The 21,415-nt window shown below is 44.2% G+C and overlaps 1 protein-coding gene across 2 annotated transcripts in view; it reads right to left on the reverse strand.

Annotated features, from left to right (window-relative positions):
* The window catches only part of MTMR3 (myotubularin related protein 3), a 199,684-nt gene that overhangs the window by 151,888 nt on the left and 26,381 nt on the right, over nucleotides 1–21,415 (reverse strand). Inside the window, exon 1 of one of the 2 annotated variants that reach the window (XM_063623622.1) lies at nucleotides 3,543–3,736. The exons of the other annotated variant lie outside the window; for it this stretch is intronic. The gene's annotated coding sequence lies outside the window, so the exon portion shown is untranslated. Of the gene's footprint in view, nucleotides 1–3,542; nucleotides 3,737–21,415 lie in introns of those variants that run through there. 2 annotated transcript variants of the gene reach the window in all.

Genomic DNA, 21,415 nt, shown 5'->3' on the forward strand with positions numbered 1-21,415 from the left:
ACAAACTCCCCCCAAACCATTCTCAAGTCTCATGACTTCACACTAAATTATGAAGTTCCCAATGTAAAACCCGATTTGATTTCAACACTAAGCGAATTACAACAGCATAAGCATGTTCTTTCTACATAACACTTGCAACATACATTCAACGTCAGAAGCACTTTTGGACAATGTCTAAAATCCATAAGCTAAAAGCAGAACCCAACACAGAATCTTGTTTCTTTAAAGAAGAAAGGTTCGTCTACCTATGAGATGAATACCAAATAACATAATTAGAAATGATTAAAAATTTGCAGAATCAGGCTAGAGAAACTACTTGAGGTCAAAGACTATAGGCCCTTAATTGTATAGATGAGAAAACTGACGCCCAGAGAAGTTAAGTGACATTCCCAACAGCAATAAATGACACAGACGGAATCAGAATATATGTCTGTCGATCCAGAACTTCCCACTATTCTATACTACCTTTGCATTTACCGTGCTCTTAAAAGTCACTAACATCTGAAACACTTAAGATCCATTAAGACTCAAAAACTAGGGGACTCGATAATGTTCATGACAGTGTTTAGGAAACAATTTCTTAAAGGAATCTCAAAAATTCCAAACAATAAGCACTGAAAGCTGGCTCTTTATTTTCATTTTCTTTCCTACCCAGAGCCCTACTTGATCAAAAATTGGCTCTTTAATCCATTGCAAAATATCAAGTAGCTTTTAATAACTAACACTGCTATAAACCACCATAATTGTTCTTCTTTCCGTATCAATACTATTCACTTACTTAAAAAATATCTGAGGGCACAGAATATGCTGATAACTGCGCTGAGTACTGGGGACACCAGGGAACAAAACAGACAAGGCCTCTGGCTCTTCTAATGGACAGCTAGGTGCAACTCTAAAAATACTACTCTATGATTTGACAGGATATTTACCAAAGCCCTTCACTACTCTACACAACTATAACAACATTTTCTTCTACCTCTTCCAAACTTGTAAGAACCTTCACCACACCCCCCTCTAAAACATGAATACTTCCTTTGCTAACAGCATTCCACTTTACTGAAGAAGGTGTGAACGTGTTAACTAGAACTACAGCAGATTTTTAAACTGACTTTACCACTCCTCATGGCCTGCGGCAAATTTCAAGAACTTTTCACAATACATAGTAACCCTTCCTGGTTCACAACCCGGGTCTCAAATGACTGCTAACACACCCATCCTACCCTCCACTAGAAATCTGAGTCAGATGGTTTAGGAGCAACCATGATGGTGGGAAGCATCTTCAGTGGACCCCTTTATGAGCCAGAAGCCGACTTACTCCCTCTCCTTCTCTGTTTATTTCCTCTGGATCCTTCAATATATCTCTGGATACAGTATATCTCCAATTAATCAGCATCTAATTTTATCAAGTGTGTTCCTAATAACTTGTGCACAAATTAACTTTTGGCAACAAATCTGTTTCCCCTACATAAATCCATTACATTTTAAGAGATGCTCAATTTGCATCTCTTTAAGTTTCTCATGCTTCCCCTTCTTCTCCACCTCTTAAATTCTTAAAGATCTATAAACAAAAGCACCCTGAGAAATCATAATTAATGGGACTTCTTTGGAATACCCAACCTAAAGCAAAAGTTCACATGCCTTGCTGACCAGAATCATTCACGGAGCTTTGTAAGGATAGATCCCCAGGCTCTATCCTCAGAGATTTTAATTCACTAGGTCCTGCATGAGTTTGAGGAATTTAGGTAGTCCATAATATTTCTAATGACCAGCCTTAAACTAGACAACCACTGAAGAACCTGGCCTATGAGCTGAGAAACTCAGGTTTTTTTATGGCTGGCCATTAACGACAAGCGGGGCTGTACCACTGTGCTGGTAACTTGAAGTTCTCTGAGTCACCTGAAAATGAGGGAGTAATTGGAGCCAAAAGAGGTATTCATAGGCAGCCAATCTAAAATTCTAGAATCCTCCAAATTTAATTTAATATCACATACTATACTGGGTTTACTCAAAACAGTGTCATTCTGGCTGGGGGTGGTGGCTCACGCCTATAATCCCACTTTGGAGGGCCAACGCAAGAGGGATCACTTGAGGTCAGGAGTTCCAGGCCAGCCTGGCCAACACGGCGAAATCCCCGTCTCTACTAAAAATACAAAAATTAGCCAGCCGTGGTGGCGCACACTTGTAATCCCAGCTACTTGGGAGGCTGAGGTGAGAGGATTGCTAGAACCTGGGAGGCGGAGGTTGCAGTGAGCAGAGATCGCACTACTGCACTCCGGCCTGGGCGGGAGAGCGAGGTTCTGTCTTAAAAAAAAAAAAAAAAAAAAAAAAAGGTGTCATTCTGTAAGCTCTTCTAGCCTACCCAAATCATAGGCCCTATAAAGGGAAGACTTTCTGCATGCCGTCAATGTCTCCTGTCCTACTGAACAGCCCTGAATCTGAAAGGGGAAGGTCCCCACCACCTCTCCATGGACAAATCACAAACATTTGACATTAAAAAATAATAATAATAATAATCTCCTGTAATTCAACCCAGGTCTCTCATGGCATTACCGTTCACATATGAGAAAGTTGAACCTTAACTAGAAAAGTATATGGTTTTGGGGATTTGTTTTGTTTGTTTGGGTTGTGGAAAAATAGATGTCAGAAAACAAAGTGGATGTCAAGATACTACAACAGTAAGAATTTAGGCCTGGGTCTGGAAAGGACATTTGAACATCAATATGTAATAGCAGTCCATGTCCAAAACTCACAAGTGAGATTATCAAACTCCAGGGGAGTCTATTAATGTGGCCATAAAATCTACCCCATAATTTTGACATAAGTTTTCCAGTCCAAAATACAACCGACAGTATCATCTTATGGGTCCGGAAATGCCATACATCAAGCAAAATTACTACCGGAGAAATAACACTGTAATCATTTGCGGAGCAGTTTGACCAGTGTTCACTGAGTTACGCCAACCGCCCCCAATCATCCTTCCCACCTAAGTACTACCAGGTCAGGAGGATGCCCTGCTGCACAATCGGGAGGTCACTCCTCCTTTCCACAAGGCCCAGGCCCACACCGTTCGCCCCGGGGCTCCCATGGCCCCTGACCTCCAGTATCCGGCAACGATGGACCGCCACAGACCCGGTAGGGGGCGAAGGGCACACACCCACCTCCCGGGAGTTCGTGGGAATAACCCCGGGCGCTCCAAGGGTATGTCCCACACCCAGAGCCGCACGGGCCCATCCCCGCCAGGTCTGGGAAGGCAGCCCCAGCCCGGGACCCCGCCTCCCCCGCACCTAGGGTCCAGGCCGAGCTCGGCCGCCGAGCTCGGTCGCCGAGCTCCCGTTCCCACTCCCACACCCAGCGCCTCCCCCTGGCGGAGACGGCCGCCGGGGACGCCCCTCCCCGGGCCCCGCACGCAGTCCCCAGCCCTCCCAGGGCGCTGCCTCCTCAGAGAGTGACAGCCGCCTGGCCAGGGCCGGGTCCGAGGCCGGCCCCTACTCCAGCTCTTCCTCACCCCCCGAGGAGACGGAGGACAGGGATGGGGTTCTTACCGGGCAGCAGGACATGGCGAGGCCCGCCACGGCACAGTCTCCTCTTCCGCCACCCCACCAGGCTCCCTGCCAGGGCCGGCGCGGGGCAGCGCCTGAGCCGCTGGGACGTCTCGTCCGGCTGCTACTCCGCCGCCGCCGCCGCCTTCTCACAACCACAACAACATGGCGGCAGCGGCCACACAGAGCGCGCTCCCGACGCCGAGCCGGGCGACGAGCGGGGACGCGCGCGCACGCTCGGGCGCTGAGCCCGGTGTCCGGGAAAGGGGGCGGGTCTCCGCCGGTCGGACGGGGGCGGGGCCTGGACAGGTGGTCACGCCCCAGGAGATGGGCGGGGCTGCAGCTGGTGAGAGGCTCGGGAAAAAGCCCAGCGGAGCAAGAATGGCTACACAGATGGGAAATGGGTGGAGGAAAAGAGATGACAAAAAAAAAATCTGGAAGAAAACCAAAGGTGGTCCTACAGATTTTTAGAGGAGTCTTTTCCAAGCTCTGTAACCCTGGGCAAGACATGGCTCACTCTACTTACCAGAAAAATAGAACAATAGTGGTATCTTCCACCTGCAATTGTGGTCAGGATAAAACCAGTTTAATATAATGCAAGTAAATATAGTGTTTTAGCAGTTGTATTCAGAATACAATTTCTTTTCTTTTCGTTTCTCTTTTTTTTTTTTTTTTTTTTTGAGACAGAGTCTGGCTCTGTCGCCCAGGCTGGAGTGCAGTGGCATCTCGGCTCACTGCAACCTCTGCCTCCCGGGCTCAAGCGATCCTCCCACCTCAGCCTCCTGAGTAGCTGGGACTACAGACTCACAACATCATGCCCGGCTAAATTTTGTATTTTTTGTAGAGACGAGGTTTCTGCCATTTTGTCCAGGCTGATCTCAAACTCCTGGGCTCAAGCAATCCACCCACCTCAGCCTCCCAAAGCGCTGGGATTACAGGCATGAACCACCGCACCCGGTCCAGAATACAATTTCAAACTGATTCAACTTCAGCTCCTAATCAAAAGCTCAGCGGGAAGAAGTGAGTTTTCAAACAAAATAAAAAACAACCCCCCAAAAAAATTGTAACCCACCCACAATAGCCTGCAGAATTCCACAAACCAGGATTGCATTACCGTAGGCCCTAACAGATTCACCTCCTCTGAGTTGCCTTTTAACATTCTACCCTTGACTTTTCTGGAAACTGGGAGAACCCTAGTCAAATGAAATGTATTCCTGCGTCGGTTGTGAAGTTTTTCCACAGCACTTTCTGAAATTTATTTTCAATGTTTATTGTCTTTTTACTCCACTAGAATGTAAAAGCTACTATAAGATAAGGATCTTGTCTTGTTCATCACTGTTTCCCCAGCACCTAGAACTGTGCAGGGTAAGTAGTAGGCAGTCAAATTTCTTGATTAACAGCTGGCTGGGCACGGGGGCTTACGCCTGTAATCCCAGCACTTTGGGAGGCCGAGGTGGGCAGATCACTTGAACTCGGGTGTTCAATACCAGCCTGGCCAACATGGTGAAACCCCAGATCTACTAAAAATACAAAAGTTAGCTGGGCATGGTGGCGGGCGCCTGTAATCCCAGCTACTTGGGAGGCCGAGGCAGGAGAATAACTTCAACCCAGGAGGTGGAGGTTGCAGTGAGCCGAGACTGCACCACCGCACTCCAGCCTGGGCGACAGAGCAAGACTCCGTCTCATAAAACGAAACTAAACTAACAGCTAACATTTATTCATACAACTCATCTAATTGAATCTTCACAACTTTAATAGGTAGATGCCATTATCTCCATGTTACAGATGAAGAAAGTGAAGCACAGAATAAATTGCATGTATTAAAACAAAATTAAAACCCAGCAGACAAGAAAAAAAAAAAACACTGTGCTCTCTCACCCACCAGGCTGTACTGCCCAGTGCAGGGACACAGTAGCCTGAAATAAAATCTCAAGTGAGAAATTAGGCCGGGCGCAGTGGCTTATGCCTGAAATCCCAGCACTTTAGGAGGCTGAAGCAGGTGGATTGCTTGAGCTCAGGAGTTCGAGACTAGCCTAGACAACATGGTAAAATCCCATCTCTACAAAAAATACCAAAAAACTGGCCAGGCGTGGCAGTGCACGCCTGAAGTCCCAGCTATTTGAGAGGCTGAGGTGGGAGAATGGCTTGAGCCTGGGAGGCAGAGGTTGCAGTGAGCCCTGATTGTGCCACTGCACTCCAACCCGGGTGTCAGAGAGAGAAAAAAGAAAGAACGAAATAAATTACTTTAGAGTTAAAAGCTTGGAAAGCCCTTGCTTTACTACCAGAAAAACCGGTGTGCTTCCTGCTTTTCGATAACTGTTACGCAGCTGATTGTGTCTCTCTTTTCACTCTAGCTTCCAGAAAGCCCAGGGCTAAATGTGAAGCTCAGCAATGACCTCTTCTTGGCCCTTGAGGGTCCACTCCTGCCTCAACTTTGCACCTTTATTTATATGTGGCTGCCCTGATTTTCCCTTTCTGTTCTATGACTGACTGTAGGCTTAATGGAATGGGAGAAGAAACAGTAAATACTAAAATTGATGAATGACTTAAAGTTTTTTTATTTTATTTTATTTTATTTTTGAGACAGAGTTTTGCTCTTGTTGCCCAGGCTGGAGTGTAATGGCGGGAACTCGGCTCACTGCAACCTCTGCCTCCCGGGTTCAACCGACTCTCGTGCCTCAGCCTCCCGAGTAGCTGGGATTACAGGCATGCGCCACCACATCTGGCTAATTTTTTGTATTTTTAGTAGGGACGGGGTTTCTCCATGTTGGTCAGACTGGTCTCAAACTCCCGACCTCAGGTGATCCGCCCGTCTCGGCCTCCCAAAGTGCTGGGATTACAGGCATGAGCCACCGTGCCCGGCCTATTTTTATTTTTATATTTTATTTTATTCTCAGACAAGGCCTCACTCTGTTGCCCAGGCTGGAGTGCAGTGGCTGGATCTCTGCTCCCTGCAACTTCTACCTCCCAGGGCTCGAGCCATCCTCCCACCTCAGCCTCTTGAGAAGCTGGGACTACAGGCGTGCTCCACCACACCTGGCTAATTTTCGTATTTCTCATAGAGACGGAGGGGTGGGGGCAGTGTCTCACCATGTTCCCCAGGCTGGTCTCAAACCCCTGAGTTCAAATGATCCATCTGCCTCCACCTCCCAAAGTGCTGGGATTACAGGAGTGAGCCACAACGCCCAGCCTTAAACTTTAAAAATTAAGAAAAAAAAAAAAAGGACTTTCCAACCTGTTTTTCCCATTGTCTGATAAACCAAGGTTCTCATCAGCCACCAAGCCCCCCTGCAGGGAAATTCCCCTAACCAGTCATCTGCTCAGGGAAAAGCCATAGGATCAACTGCCACAGGTTGGTGGCCTCTGATTGGACTGAAGCGAGCACCTGACTCCAGGACAGCCCACCCATAGGCTACCTAACTCCCAATGAGATGGCACAGGGCAAAGAGTTCGGCCAATAGGCAGTCAGCATCCACTCATCCAATCCCACAGCTCCCCAGGAATTCGCCATGGGAGAGCGAAGGAGATGGCTTGTAATTTTGACCTCTTTTTAGACACAATGTCGTGTGTTTGCCTTTTAATCTGGGCTAAGTAATCTTCAACTGAATCTTCAACCAGTATTTGGGACATGGGAGGAATTTCTCTATGCCCATGAAATCACACTATTTGCATCTTCTCATTTTCATAATAGCTAACATAAATTGGAGTGAGTAGCTATTCACAGACCAGATATTAGCTTCCAACTCCCGGGCTCCAGCAACCCTCCTGCCTCGGCTTCTCTACTGGGTCTAGAGGTATTCACCACTGCAACTGGCTGGATTGAACCTTTCAATTGTGGCGGGCGCTATACGAGCACTTTACATGTATATCTAATGTAATCTTAGGCCAGGCACGGTGGCTCACACCTGTAATCCCAGCACTTTGGGAGGCCGAGGCGGGCAGATCACCTGAGGTCAGGAGTTCGAGACCAGCCTGGCCAACATGATGAAACCCCATCTCTACTAAAAATACAAAAATCAGCCGAGCATGGTGGCAGGTGCCTGTAATCCCAACTACTCGGGAGGAAAATTGCTTACTCAGGAAAATTGCTTGAACCCGGGAGGCAGAGGTTGCAGTAAGCCAAGACGGCGCCTCTGCACTCCAGCCTGGGCGACAGAGCGAGACTCTGTCTCAGAAATAAATAAAATAAAATAAAATTTAAAGATAATATAATCTTTACAACAACACTATAGGAAGGTATTGTTACTGTCCTCCACTTTACACATAAGAAAGTGTAAAGGTCAGGATTTGAGCCCAGAAGATTTGACTCCAAGTGCATGCTTGTCAACTTCATTACTACACCTCATCCCAACTGCTGCCCACCTGCTTACCTTTAAGACAGACTTTAGTAAATTATTTATAAATAAGAAGGAGAAAACTGCAGCATGGCCTTGAAAACTCACCTCAAGAAGAAGGGCCTAAGGAGACTCAATAGAAAGAAAGCTGGTCTGTGTCTAAAGACTTAAATTTGAATCTTGTCGCCTCCGCATATCTGCTTCTCTTTTCCCTTCTCTATGCGTCAGTTTCCTCATCGCCTTCTAGGGTGGTAATCACTAACCTACTTAATTCATGTTGGCTGGTCTCCGTGGCTCACGCCTGTAATCCCAGCACTTTGGGAGGCCGAGGCGGGTAGATCATGAGGTCGGAAAATCGAGACCATCCTGGCCAACATGGTGAAACCCTGTCTCTCCTAAAAATACAAAAATTAGCTGGGTGTGGTGGCAGGCGCCTGTAATCCCAGCTACTCTGGAGGCTGAGGCAGGAGAATCGCTTGAATCTGGGAGGCGGAGGTTGCAGTGAGCCGAGATCACGCCACTGCACTCCAGCCTGGCGACTCTGTCTCAAAAAAAAAAAAAAAAAGAAAAGAAAAAGAAAAAAGAAGCATGTTAGGGTTCTTTGAGGTAATGGGTTTGAGAACGTTTTATATTCTATTTAAAACCAAATCAGTGGACAGGTTCCTTGTGTGCTTTGGCTGAAGACAAAGCCCCAGCTTTGTGCACTGAGTCAAAGAAAGAGGGAACCAACCCTGGCTTCATCTCGCTGCCCTATTTCTCATGTGAGGTCCTCTACCCGCCTGACCATCCCCTCCTCCTCCTGCTGTGCTTTCAGCCTTGCTCCTCCTCCTATCTCCAAAGCTGAAAATGTTCTTCCAGCTTCACAGGGACTCTGAAATAGCCTAAGACAGATGAAAAGGCTGATTGAGGGTTGGAGGCTTCCTGAAGTCATGCAGGGCCCCTGGAAGGCAGGGGTCCCTCAGCCTCCCAAAATGCAGACTTCCCAACACTGGGTAATACTGCTTAACTCTAAATGTCACTCATTTCAGTGGGCACTTTGCGTGAATTAGCCCATAATCTCTTCAGCGTCTCCTTTGTCTCCCAATCCAGCTAGCAGACAGGAGTAACTGTGGTTTTCAGACTTTGAGGAACAATTTGCCACGGGTCAGACAGAAATTAGAGTTGAATCATGTTGCTGTGATTCAATGTCTCCTGGGATTTTCCAAACACCATACTGCAGCCCTACTGTAGGAGAGGGTATTTTCAACTCTGATTGAACCTAGAGCAGTGATTCTCAAAGCATAGTCTGTCCACAGGTCCCTGGAGGGTCCTGAGACTTTTTCAGGGTTCTAGTTGGGTCAAAACTATTTTCATAGGCCAGGAGTGGTGGCTCACACCTGTAATCCCAGCACTTTGGGAGGCCGAGGCAGGCAGATCACTTGAGGTCAGGAGTTTGAGACCAGCCTAGCCGATATAGTGAAGCCCCATCTCTACTAAAAATACAAAAATTAGCTGGGCATGGTGGCAGGCATGTGTAATCCCAGCTACTCATGAAGCTGAGGCAGGAGAATCTCTTGAACCCAGGAGGCAAAGGTTGCAGTGAGCCAAAATTGCGCTACTACACTCCAGCCTGGGCAACAGATTGAGACTCCATCTCAAAATAAATAAATATAAAATAAATAAAAACTATTTTAATAATAATACTAAGAAATTGTTTGCCTTTTTACTGTGTTGACATTTGCACTAATAGTGCAAAAGCAGTGGTAGTAAAATTGGTGGCACTTTCTCACAAATCAAGGCAGTGATATATGTACTAGTAGCCATTGTACTCTTCACCAACATACACTAGTAGTAAACAAAATGCCAGTTTCACTTAAGAAAATCATTGATGAAGCAGTAACAAAAAATATGTATTTCATTATCTCTATATATTTGAATACAAGTCTTTTTACTATTCTGTGTGATGGACTGGAAATTACACATAAAGCCCTTTTTTCACTTTTTAAATTGAGGTGAAATTCACGTAACATGAAATTAATCATTTTAAGTGGACAATTCAGTAGCATTTTGTGCATTCACAATGTTATGCAACCACTACTTCTGTCCCATTCCAAAACATTTTCATCACTCTAAAATAAAGCCCTCTACCTATTAGGCACTTATTTCCCACACACATAAAGCATGTTTACTATTCAAAAGTAGGACAGTGGTCTCAAAGAAAAACACTTCTGCAATTGTTTGAGTTGCAAGATGAGCTAGCCTCTTTTTTAAGGAAATATCATTTTTACTTGAAAGAATGGTTAACATGCAAACTACAGTTACTCAGATTTGGGTGTTTGGCAGACATTTTCTCAAAAATATATGAAGTAGATTTGTCACATCTAGTAAGACAGCTAATAGTATTTGTTGTCAATGATAAAATTCAAGCTTACTTACAATTTTGGAAAACTTAAATGTCCCACCATGAGCTTGACAGCCTCCCAATATACCTTCCCAATACATCTGCTGAGATGGTTGGTGATATTAGCAAAATGAATATTTTATATGATATAACGAAATGTGCCAACATTTGAAAGAGCTACATAGTAAACCAATATTTTCCATATGACCAATGCATGATATTACTGGGCATGGCAGTGCATGTCTGTAATCCCAGCTACTTGGGAGGCTGAGGCAGGAGAATCACTTGAACTCAGGAGGCAGAGGTTGCAATGAGCCAAGATCATGCCACTGCACTCCAACCTGGATGACAGAGTGAGACTGCCTCAAAAAAAAAAAAAAAAAGTATAAGGTAGACCAATGGATTTTAGTGTGAGTATGAAAAATTTGTTGATATGAATTTACGCAAGTAAACTTTAAGAAACTATTACCTGCCAACTTTTGGTGTAGTATCAAGAAAGAATATCCACAATGAACTGAAATATGTAAGGCTGCATTTTCTTCATATACTTTAACCAAAACAAACTGCCCCAGACTAAATGCAGAAGCAGATATGAGAATGCAGAACTCTTCCACTGTCAAACTTTAATGAAAATTGCAAACATGTTAAAAATAATGCCATTCTTCTCATGAAATTTTTTGAGAAAATATAGATTTTTTTACATAAAAATATGTCATTTATGTTAACCCATCATGGATTTACAATGATATTTTTAAAATAACGTCATTTTTTAACTAGTAGCAAACCAAATTCAATAGCACATTAACAAGATCATTCACCATGATCAAGTGGGATTTATCCCTGGGATGCAAGGATGGTTCAATGTATACAAATCAGTAAATGTGATACACCACATTAACAGAGTGAAGGGCAAAACCATCCCATCATCTCAATAGATACAGAAAGGGCACTTGACAAAATTCAGTATCCTTTCATGATAAAACTCCCAACAAATTAGGTATAGGAGAAATGTATCCCAACATAATAAAGGCCATATATGACAAGCCCATAGCTAATATCATACTCAATTGTATAAAGCTGAAAACTTTTCCTCCAAGATCAGGAATAAGATCAGGACCCCTACTCTCACCACTTCTGTTCAACGTAGTACAGGAAATCCTAGCCAGAGCAATTAGGCAAGAGAAAGAAATAAAAGGCATCCAAATCAGAAGGGAAGACGTTCTGTTTACGGACAGACGTTGTCTGTTTGCGGACAAAATGATCATATGTATGGAAAACCCTAAAGACTCCACCAGAAAACAATTAGAAGTAATAAACGAATTCAGTTAAGTTCCAGGATGCAAAATCAGCACACAAAGATTAGTAGCACTTCTGTATACTAACAACATAACAACTAATTATCCAAAAAAGGAATCAAGAAAACAATCCCATTCACAATAGCTACCAAAAGAAAAATACTTAAGAATAAATTTAACCAAGGAGGTAAAAGATCTGTACACTAAAAACTATAAAATAACGATGAAACAAACTGAAGAAGGCAAATTAACGGAAAGATATCCCTTGTTTTTGGATTGAGAGAATTGACATTGTTAAAATATCTGTATTATCCAAAGCAATCTACAGATTCAATACTAGCCTGTCAAAATTCCAATGACAGTTTTCACAGAAATTTTTTTAAAGTTCTAAAATTCATATGAACCACAAAAGACTGAATAGCCAAATCTGTCTTGAACAAAAAGAACAAAGCCAGAGGTATTACACTACCTGATTTCAAAATAACAAAGCTATAGTAATCAAAATATCATGGTGCTGGCATAAAAACAGACATACAGACCAATGAAACAGAACAGAGAGGCCACAAGTAAATCCAGACATTCACAGTCAATTGATTTTCAACAAAGGTGACAACTACACAATGGAGAAAAGACAGTCTCTTCAATAAATGGTGCTAGGAAAAACTATATTCACATGCAGAAGAATGAAATTAGACCTTCATCTCACACCATACACAAAAATCAAATCAAAATGGATTAAAGATTTAAATATATGACCTGAAATTAAAACTACCAGAAGAAAACATAAAAGCTTCATAACATTGGTCTGGGAAATGATTTTTTGGATATGACTCTAAAAGCACAGGCAACAAAAACAAAAATAGACAAATGGTACTACATCAAACTAAAAAGCTTCTGCCCAGCAAAGAAAACAACAGAGTAATGAGATAACCTATTGAATGGGAGAATATATTAGCAAACCATACATCTGACTAGGGGTTAATATACAAAATGTATAAAGAACTCAATGGTAAGCAAATAAATAATCCTACTGAAAAAATGGGCAAAAGTTCTGAATAGGCATTTCTCAAAAGAAGACACAAATAGCCAACAGGTATACGAAAAACTGTTGAAGGTTACTAATCATCAGGGAAATGCAAATTAAAACCACAATGAGATATCACATAACACTTGTAAAAATGGCCATTATCAAAGAGATGAAACCATACACTGTGGCATGCCTGTAGTCCTAGCTATTTGGGAGGGTGAGGCAGGAGGATTGCTTGAGGCCAGGAGTTTGAGACCAGCCTGGACAACATGGTGAGCCCCTGTCTCTACAAAAAAATACAAAAGTTAACTGATGTGGTGGCACATGCCTGCAGTCCCAGCTACTTGCAAGGCTGAGTGACAGGATCACTTGAGCCCAGGAGGTCAAGGCTGCAGTGAGCTATGAGTGTGCCACAGCACTCCAGCCTGGGTTACAGAGTGAGACCTTCTCTCCAAAAAATACAAAAAATTAAAAAAAGAGAGAAATAAAAGTAGGAAGTAAATATTAGTATAAACGTATGAAGCAAATTATGTCAAAAATTCATGAGGATGATACCCAGATAACTAGACATTGGGAAATACTCAAATAGTGTTTGATTGAGCCTTTGATGTCACCATTTCTTTCTATATGGGTGATCTTCACATGGAAAATGGATTAATGTGGGAGTTAAATCAGCTAACACAAGTACAATAGTACAACGGCACTCAGTAGATGTGGGTGCCATCATCCCCCCAGGAAGAGATACCCTGCAGTCCAGTGTCAGGGAGGCTTTGCTACAATGGGAGGTAAGAGGCTTGGGTTACTGACCCAGCTGAGCCACTGACTCACTGCCTGATCTGACCCCACCTTCAGGACCTCAGTTTTATCATCCAGATAATGACAGGGTAGAATGTCATCCTCTCCTTGGAGCCTCCTAGTTCTACCACCCATCCTTTGATTAAAGGATCAGCCTCACCTGGTTTGATTACTGCATCAGGGAGCCACAGAATTGCAACTGGAAACGACTCAAGAGCTCCAAATGTGTCTCCCTGGCACCCCTGCCTCATTTCATGAATGAAGATCTGAGGACCAGAGAGGGTAAGCAACTCGCTTAGCCATGTAGGGGACGGTTCTGGGAGAGGAAGTCAGCAGGTTCTGCCTCAGTATCCAGTGGGGAAATGAGAGAGCTTCCTCTTTATTTTGAAAAATGACTTAGGTATTTAGTGGTTTAGGCACCACCTACCTTAACAAATACCCCAAAATTCTGCTGGGGATACAAGTCCCACTTCAGCTAGAAAAAATCAAAGCCATAGGTTAGGGAACACTGTGGTAACCGGGTTGATGGATCACTTCGCGTTGCAAACTAAATCTACCTTAAAAGGTCAGGGCCCCCTCTAAATTTTCCCAGGTAAGATAGAGGAGATGAAATTGGCAAGATCAGGTTAGAAAGGTATGGGAGGGTGAGTGGGGGGTCGCTTCCCTCCTTCTCCTCTCCATTTGACCTCCCTGTCTCCTCTCTCTCCTTTTCCTCCCCTCTCCAATGTAAGACAACACACCTCTCTCATTGCCCAGTGTGCTGTGCCCAAAGCTTCCCTGCAGCCTGGGCCAATTCACCAGCTACAAATAGAACCAGAACCTACTGAAAATAGCTCCTCCTCCCTTCTGCCCGGACTTCCAATTGCTCACTAAGATGCCCTGCCCCGCACCAAGCGAGCTCCAAGCAGAGAACTGGGGTTGAGGGACACCAAGGTCACAATAGGGGACCATCTCAGGAACAACAGTCCCAATAACAGCTGACTCTATTATAAAGTACTAGGTCAGTACCAGCACCACTGCAAGAGCCTGGCTTTAGTTCCCTGCCACCCAATGAGGAAGGTCCTGGCTATTAACCTCACCATGCAGATGAAACTGAAAGGTGAGGAACTTTCCCAGGGCCACATAGTGGGAGGTAAGACGTGGAGCTGGAGTCAGAACCCACCCAGGGGACTGGAGTCCCTATGGTTAACCACTGCACTACATTGTCTCTGTCTAGGCAAGGTCGCTGTACCAACTAGCTCCAGATCCATGAAGCTGTAGGGAGCTCAAACTGTCAAGACTCTTCTTTGACAGGCAGGGAAACTGAGGCCCAGAAACAGGAAAGTCTTGCCCAAAGGTACTTAGTAAACGAGTAAATCAACCACACAGGTCTCTTGGCTCAGAGGCCAATTGTTTTTGCAGAGGTCAAGGCACACAGAGACTCCCTTATTCCTTTTATGTGGAAGCCCCATGGGCCTTTTTTTTTTTTTTAACTCAACCTCCTCCCTTTTCCCAACAGAGCAGAGAGCTCCCCACCCCCAGACACCCATCTGGCAACCAGGCCTCCTGAGAGTACCTCTTCCTCCTCTGCTCAGGGTGTTTAATGTTCTAGAGAAAGAGAGCAAACAGCAGGGCATAAATCATGGGTGACACAGGCTGGCTTTCTCCTCTGCTGAATGTGAAGCAGACGGGACCCAGCAAGGGAAGAGAATTAGCAGGGGTTTGCTGGCTCATTTAAATTCAAGGTCCAAAGGCTCACATTTCTCCTGCCCCTGAGAGTTAGATAAATTTTCTTCTATTCTGGATCTCGTTTGTTATAAAGTAATTCTCTGAAACAGTCTTAACCTCTGCAAAGACGACAAGAAAGAATAGAATAAGGTCACGGAAGCTCCGCTGGGGAGGAATTTAAGAAGTGATTGAGGGCTATAAAAGAGTCTCACACCTGGTGTCAGAGGATCTTACATTCCCAGCCCTGCCACATCTCTACAGAGTTGGCCAAGCTGCCTCAGTTTCCCCGATGTGTCTGAGAACCAAGGAACCAAGGAGTCCAAAGAGATGCAAATGCTTAGTCAATCTCTTTTTTTTTTTTTTTTTTTTTTGGAGACAGAGTCTCACTCTGTCGCCCAGGCTGGAGTGCAGTGGTGTGATCTTGGCTCACTGCAACCTCCGCCTCCCAGCTTCAAGCAATACTTCTGTCTCAGCCTCCTGAGGAGCTGTGACTTCAGGCACACGGTGCCACGCCTGGCTAACGTTTTGTATTTTAGTAGAGACGGGGTTTCACCGTGTTGTCCCGGCCAGTCTTGAACTCCTGAGCCCAGGCAATCCGTCCGCCTCAGCCTCCCAAAGTGCTAGTATTACAGGCCTGAGTCACCATGTCCGGCCTACTCAATCTTTTTGTTGTAAATGTTTATTGAGCACCAGGACAAGCTCTGCCCATGCAACCATGCATGAACAAGATAAAACCAGTCCCTGGCCTCCTGAGACTTACAGTCTAGTTGGTAAGACAAAGTCAACAGAAGCCCAGGTAAGTACTGTAGTGGAGAAGATACAGGATTTATGGCAGCAGTCGTGCAGCAGACTTGTGAAGGTCCAGGTGACATTGATACAGAGACTCGAAGGAAGGGGAGGAGCTAAGTGGGCAAAAATCAAAGAAAAAGTTGACTCAGAACCTGCAAATACACAGAGGCAAAAGAGAGCTGGCCTCTTCCCCCAACAGGTGTGGGTTTATTGGGGCATCTTTCTGTGAGGCAGGCTCACAATATTAAGGAGAGAATCTTTGCTGAAATTCTATGATCTAATGCAGTGTTGTTAATCACAGAGGTGCAGGCTGGATTCCATAATGGTTACATTCTTTTAATATTACAAATTCCTTTTCAGCACCTCTAGGAAATAATCAACCCTGTCCCAACAAGTCTCTGGATGTTGAAAAATCCTTTTTTTTTTTTTTTTTTTTTTGAGACAGAGTCTTGCTCTGTCACCCAGGCTGGAGTGCAATGGCACGATCTCAGCTCACTGCAACCTCCACTTCCTGGGTTCAAGCGATTCTCATGCCTCAGCCTTCCAAGTATCTGGGATTACAGGCACAAGCCACCACACCGGCTAATGTTTGTATTTTCAGTAGAGATGGGGTTTCACCATGTTAGCCAGGCTGGTCTCAAACTCCTGACCTCAAGTGATCCACCTGCATCAGCCTCCCAAAGTGCTGGGATTACAGGCATGAGCCACCATGCCGGGCCTGACAAATCCTTTTATTGTACATATTCCATCTGTCTCCCTGGTTCCCACGTTCGTGACTTTTTAAGGTCAAGTCTTCTAGAATCTGACCCACTGTGTTCTCCCTTATCAGGGCATATGCTGCATAAAAGGGCCCCCAGTGTGATGTGGAGGCCTCAGTCTTTCCAGTAAATTATAGAATTAGGTTCAACCAGAGAGACAAAATAAAGCTCATTCTCTACTCTGAGCCCAGCGCTGTGGGAGGTTGCCAGTGAACACCCCTATGGGGAAATGTAGCTCTAAAGGCAGGAACCAGGGGATCAGAAATGTCACTGGAAATGAATCTCCACTTCCCACCAATGAGGCTCAGAGAGAGACTGGGCACCTTGCACAGGGTCCTATGCAAAGAAGTGGATGGGCTGGCTTTCAAACCCAAGTGATTGACCTATGTCTTCAGAATTTCTCAAATATTTCTGAGGAAAGGTATTACATAGCTATCATCAAAATAAACCCCCCAAAAAAGATTCCCAGCTAAAAAATAATTGGGGACATGCTGAGTTCAACAAGGTAACCAAACAGTTTTGTTCTTTGCAGCAGAACTTCTCAGAGTCTTGATATGCTGATGTACATAATAATCATCTAAGAAGAGCTTCTGGAGTTTCCAGAGTTTCCATAACACATTTGAGCTGAGAACACATTACTGGGCAATTCTGGGATCTGGGGTCCATGGAACTCACTTTGAGAAACACTGCACTGACTGTTCTATGATCTTGTAAGTATTTATATCCTTATATATAAAGGGAACCCAATCTGTTTGTTTTGGATGGATGATTTCCTTGTTGGGTGACCTCAAGTCAGTAATATTCTCCCCTTTTTGAGCTTCATTTTTATCCTCTACAACAGGTGACAGCAAACTTTTTCTGTAAAGAACCAGATAGGCTGGGCGCGTTGGCTCACGCCTGTAATCCCAGCACTTTGGGAGGCTGAGGCGGGCAGATCACCTAAAGTCAGGAGTTCAAGACCAGCCTGACCAACGTGGTGAAACCCCGTCTCTACTAAAAATATAAAAATTAGCTGGACAAGGTGGTGCACACCTCTAATCTCAGCTACTTGGGAGGCTGAGGCACGAAAATCACTTGAACTCCGGAGGTGGAGGTTGCAGTGAGCCAAGATCACACCACTGTACTCCAGCCTGGGTGACAGAGGGAGGCTCCATCTCAAAAAAAAAAAAAAAGAACCAGATAATAGGCTGGGCACGGTGGCTCACACTTGTAATCCCAGCACTTTGGGAGGCCAAGGTGGGTAGATCACTTGAGGTTAGGAGTTTGAGACCAGCCTGGCCAACATTGCAAAATCCTGCCTCTACTAAAAATACAAAAATTAGCTGGGCATGGTGGTGGGTGCCTGTAATCTCAGCTACTTGAGAGGCTGAGGTTGCAGTGAGCTGAAATCACACCACTGCACTCCAGCCTGGGCGACAGATTAAGACTCCGTCTCAATTAAAAAAAAAAAAAAGAACCACATAATAAATATTTAATGTTTTACAAGCCACATACGTCTCTGTGGGATTTTCTTCCTTCCCTTCTTCCTTCTTTGAGCTCTTTTTTCTTTTTTCAAATTTATTTTTAATTGCCAGATAATTATTCATACTTATGGGATACAATGTGCTGTTTCACACATTGTAAAATGATCAAATCAGAGGAATTAGCATATTCATCTCCTCAAATATGTATCATTTATTTGTGGTGAGAAAATTTAAAATCCTCTCTCCTAGCTATTTTAAAATAGACAAATACATTATCATTAACTATAGTCAGCTTGCTGTGCAATAAGACACCAGAACTTATTCCTCTAACTATAACTTTGTACCCCCATTACCAACGTCTCCCCGTTCCTGCTCACCTCCCCACCACCACCAGCCTCTGAGAACTACCACTCTACCCTCTACTTCTGTGCATTTGACTTTCAGATTCCACATAGAAGTGTTTGTCACTGTGCCTGGCTTATTTCACTTCACATAATATCCTCTAGGTTCATCCATGCAACAGCAAATGACAGAACTTCACGTGTTTTTAAGGCTCAATAGTATTCCATTGTGTCTATATACCACATTTGAAGAAATACATTCATCCATTGATGGACACTTAAGTTATTTCTTGGCTATTGTTAGTGCTGCGATGAACATGGGAATGCCAGCATCTCTTCAGCATACTGACTTCAATTCCTTTGGATATGTACCCAGCAGTGAGATTGCTGGATCATATGGTAGCTCTATTTTTAGTTTTTTGAGGAACCTCCGTACTGTTTTCCATAAGGGCTGTACTAATTTACAGTAACACCCACGGTGTACAAAGGTCCCCTTTCTCCACATCCTTGCCAACACTTTATCTTTCATCTTTTTGATAATAACCTCTACAATGCCTCAGAATATAAAAACCATTCTTGGCTGTCAGGCCATGAAGACAGGATGGAGGGAAGAGTTGGGGCAGGATTTTGGCCCTAGCTGTAGATTGCCAAGCCATGCTTAACAGTGTTTCATACACATAAAGTATGAGGAAATCTACCAGGTATTCTGCATTTTGTACATTTTGGTCCTTCTAAGCCACCTTAGGGGGTGGGCACCAAATTTCTTCTCCTTTCTAGGGAAAAGCTGATGTCCAGAGAAAGAAAAGGAGACTCTCATTTGCAGAATCACTCAATGGCCAAGAGGAAGGCGCCACTCAATGGCTCTGATGCTCAGAAGAGATGCCCAACCCATGGTGTAGACTTATACCATCTTTACAATTTCTTTCTTTCTTCCTTTTTAAAGAGACGGTGTCTCACTCTGTCACGCAGGCTGGAGTGCATGAACATGACTCACTGCAGCCTCAACTTCCTGGGCTCAAGTGATTCTCCCACCTTGGCCTCCCAAGTAGCTGGGACTACAGGTGTGCCACCAAAACTGGGTAATTTTTTTCAGTCTTTATAGATAGGTTCTTGCTATGTTGCCCAGGCTGCTCTCAAACTCCTGGACTCAAGTGATCCTCCTGCATCAATCTCCCAAAGTACTGGGATTACAGGCATGAGCCACCATGCCCTGCCTTCTCTGCAATTTCCATAAGACAAGACAAGACAAGACAAGGGTTTAAGAGCAGTAGACTGGTAAGAAAAAGGGACTAGGAGACTAGTGCATTTGCAGGGCGCATTTGCATAGCACATGCACTTATTTTATTTTATTTTATTTTATTTTATTTTATTTTATTTTTGAGACTGAGTCTTCCTCTGTTGCCCAGGCTGGGATGCAGTGGTGCCATCTTGGCTCATTGCAATCTTTGCCTCTTGGGTTCAAGCGATTCTCCTGCCTCAGCCTCCTGAGTAGCTGGGATTACAGCCACCCGCTGCCATGCCTAGCTAATTTTTGTATTTTTTGTAGAGATGGGGTTTCACCATGTTGGCCAGGCTAGTCTCAAACTCCTAACATCAAGTGATCCACCCACCTCCGCCTCCCAAAGCGCTGAGATTACAGGCGTGAGCCACAGCGCCTGGCCACACATGCACTTTTTACTTACAGTGGATATTCACTTTTAGTAATTGGGAGGTGACCGATAGAAAATATGAGATAAAAACTCCAAACCATTTCTCATATCTGCCCCTGCTGTAGCTACTGTGAACCAAGCTTAGTGTCTGCCATTTTGTAGGCTCCCATCTCACTGGTCCACAGATTAATCCTGCAAGGCAAGTAATGTGATCTCCAGTGAGTGATGGAGGTGAGGCTCCATGAGGTTCATTAACTTACCTACCCCTGCCTAGTGTCCCTCAGGTGATAAACGATGGAATCACAGTCCAGCTGCAGGTCTCCTGGCCCCAAAGTCAGTATCTATTTCAATGCACCTGCTTATTGGAACCATTTCCCTGAGCCTATGTTTTAATGATCAGGGTACTCACAGTCAATTTCTTATAATTTCATACTTTATTACATAGAACATTAGATTGTTTGATAAATGTTTCACATGTTGGTCTTCATTCAGTCTCTCTGCAGATTGATTTCTTATGTTTTATTCACCTGAGTTCAATATTTGAGTCAAAATTCCTCTGAGTTATTGACTCAGAAATAGGCTCACATAAATATGCCCTGTTGATTTTTGACAAAGGTACAAAAGCAATTCAACAGAGGGAAAATCACATTTTAAACAAATGATGCCAGAGCAATTGGACATCCATGGAAAAAAAAGAACCTGGATAAGATACAAAAATTAACTCAAAATGGATCAAAGACTTAAATGTAAAACATAAAACTATAAGCCTTTTAAGAAAAATACATAGGAGAGAATTTTTGAGATCTCGGACTAGGCAAAAAGTTTTTAGACTTGACACCAAAAGCACAAGCCATAAAAGGAAATTTAAATAAATTGTACCACATCAAAATTTAAAACTGATGCTTTGTGAAAGACCTTATGAAAAAGATGAAAAGACAAGCTACAGGCCGGGCGTGGTGGCTCACGCCTGTAATCCCAGCACTTTGGGAGGCCAAGACGGGTGGATCACGAGGTCAGGAGTTCAAGACCAGCCTGACCAACATGGTGAAACCCCGTCTCTACTAAAAAAAAATAGAAAAATTAGCCGGGTATGGTGGTGTATGCTTGTAATCCCAGCTACTCAGGAGGCTGAGGCAGGAGAATGGCGTGAACCCAGGAGGCGGAGCTTACAGTGAGCCGAGATCACGCCACTGCACTTCAGCCTTGGCAATAGAGCAAGACTCCGTCTCAAAAAAAAAAAAAAAAAGACAAGCTACAGACTGGGAGAAAATATTTGTAAGCTACATATCTGACAAAGAACTATCAAAACTCAATGGTAAGCCAGGTGCAGTGGTGCAC

This window comes from Symphalangus syndactylus, chromosome 18 (assembly GCF_028878055.3).
Source record: "Symphalangus syndactylus isolate Jambi chromosome 18, NHGRI_mSymSyn1-v2.1_pri, whole genome shotgun sequence".
NCBI classification, from domain to species: Eukaryota; Metazoa; Chordata; class Mammalia; order Primates; family Hylobatidae; genus Symphalangus; species Symphalangus syndactylus.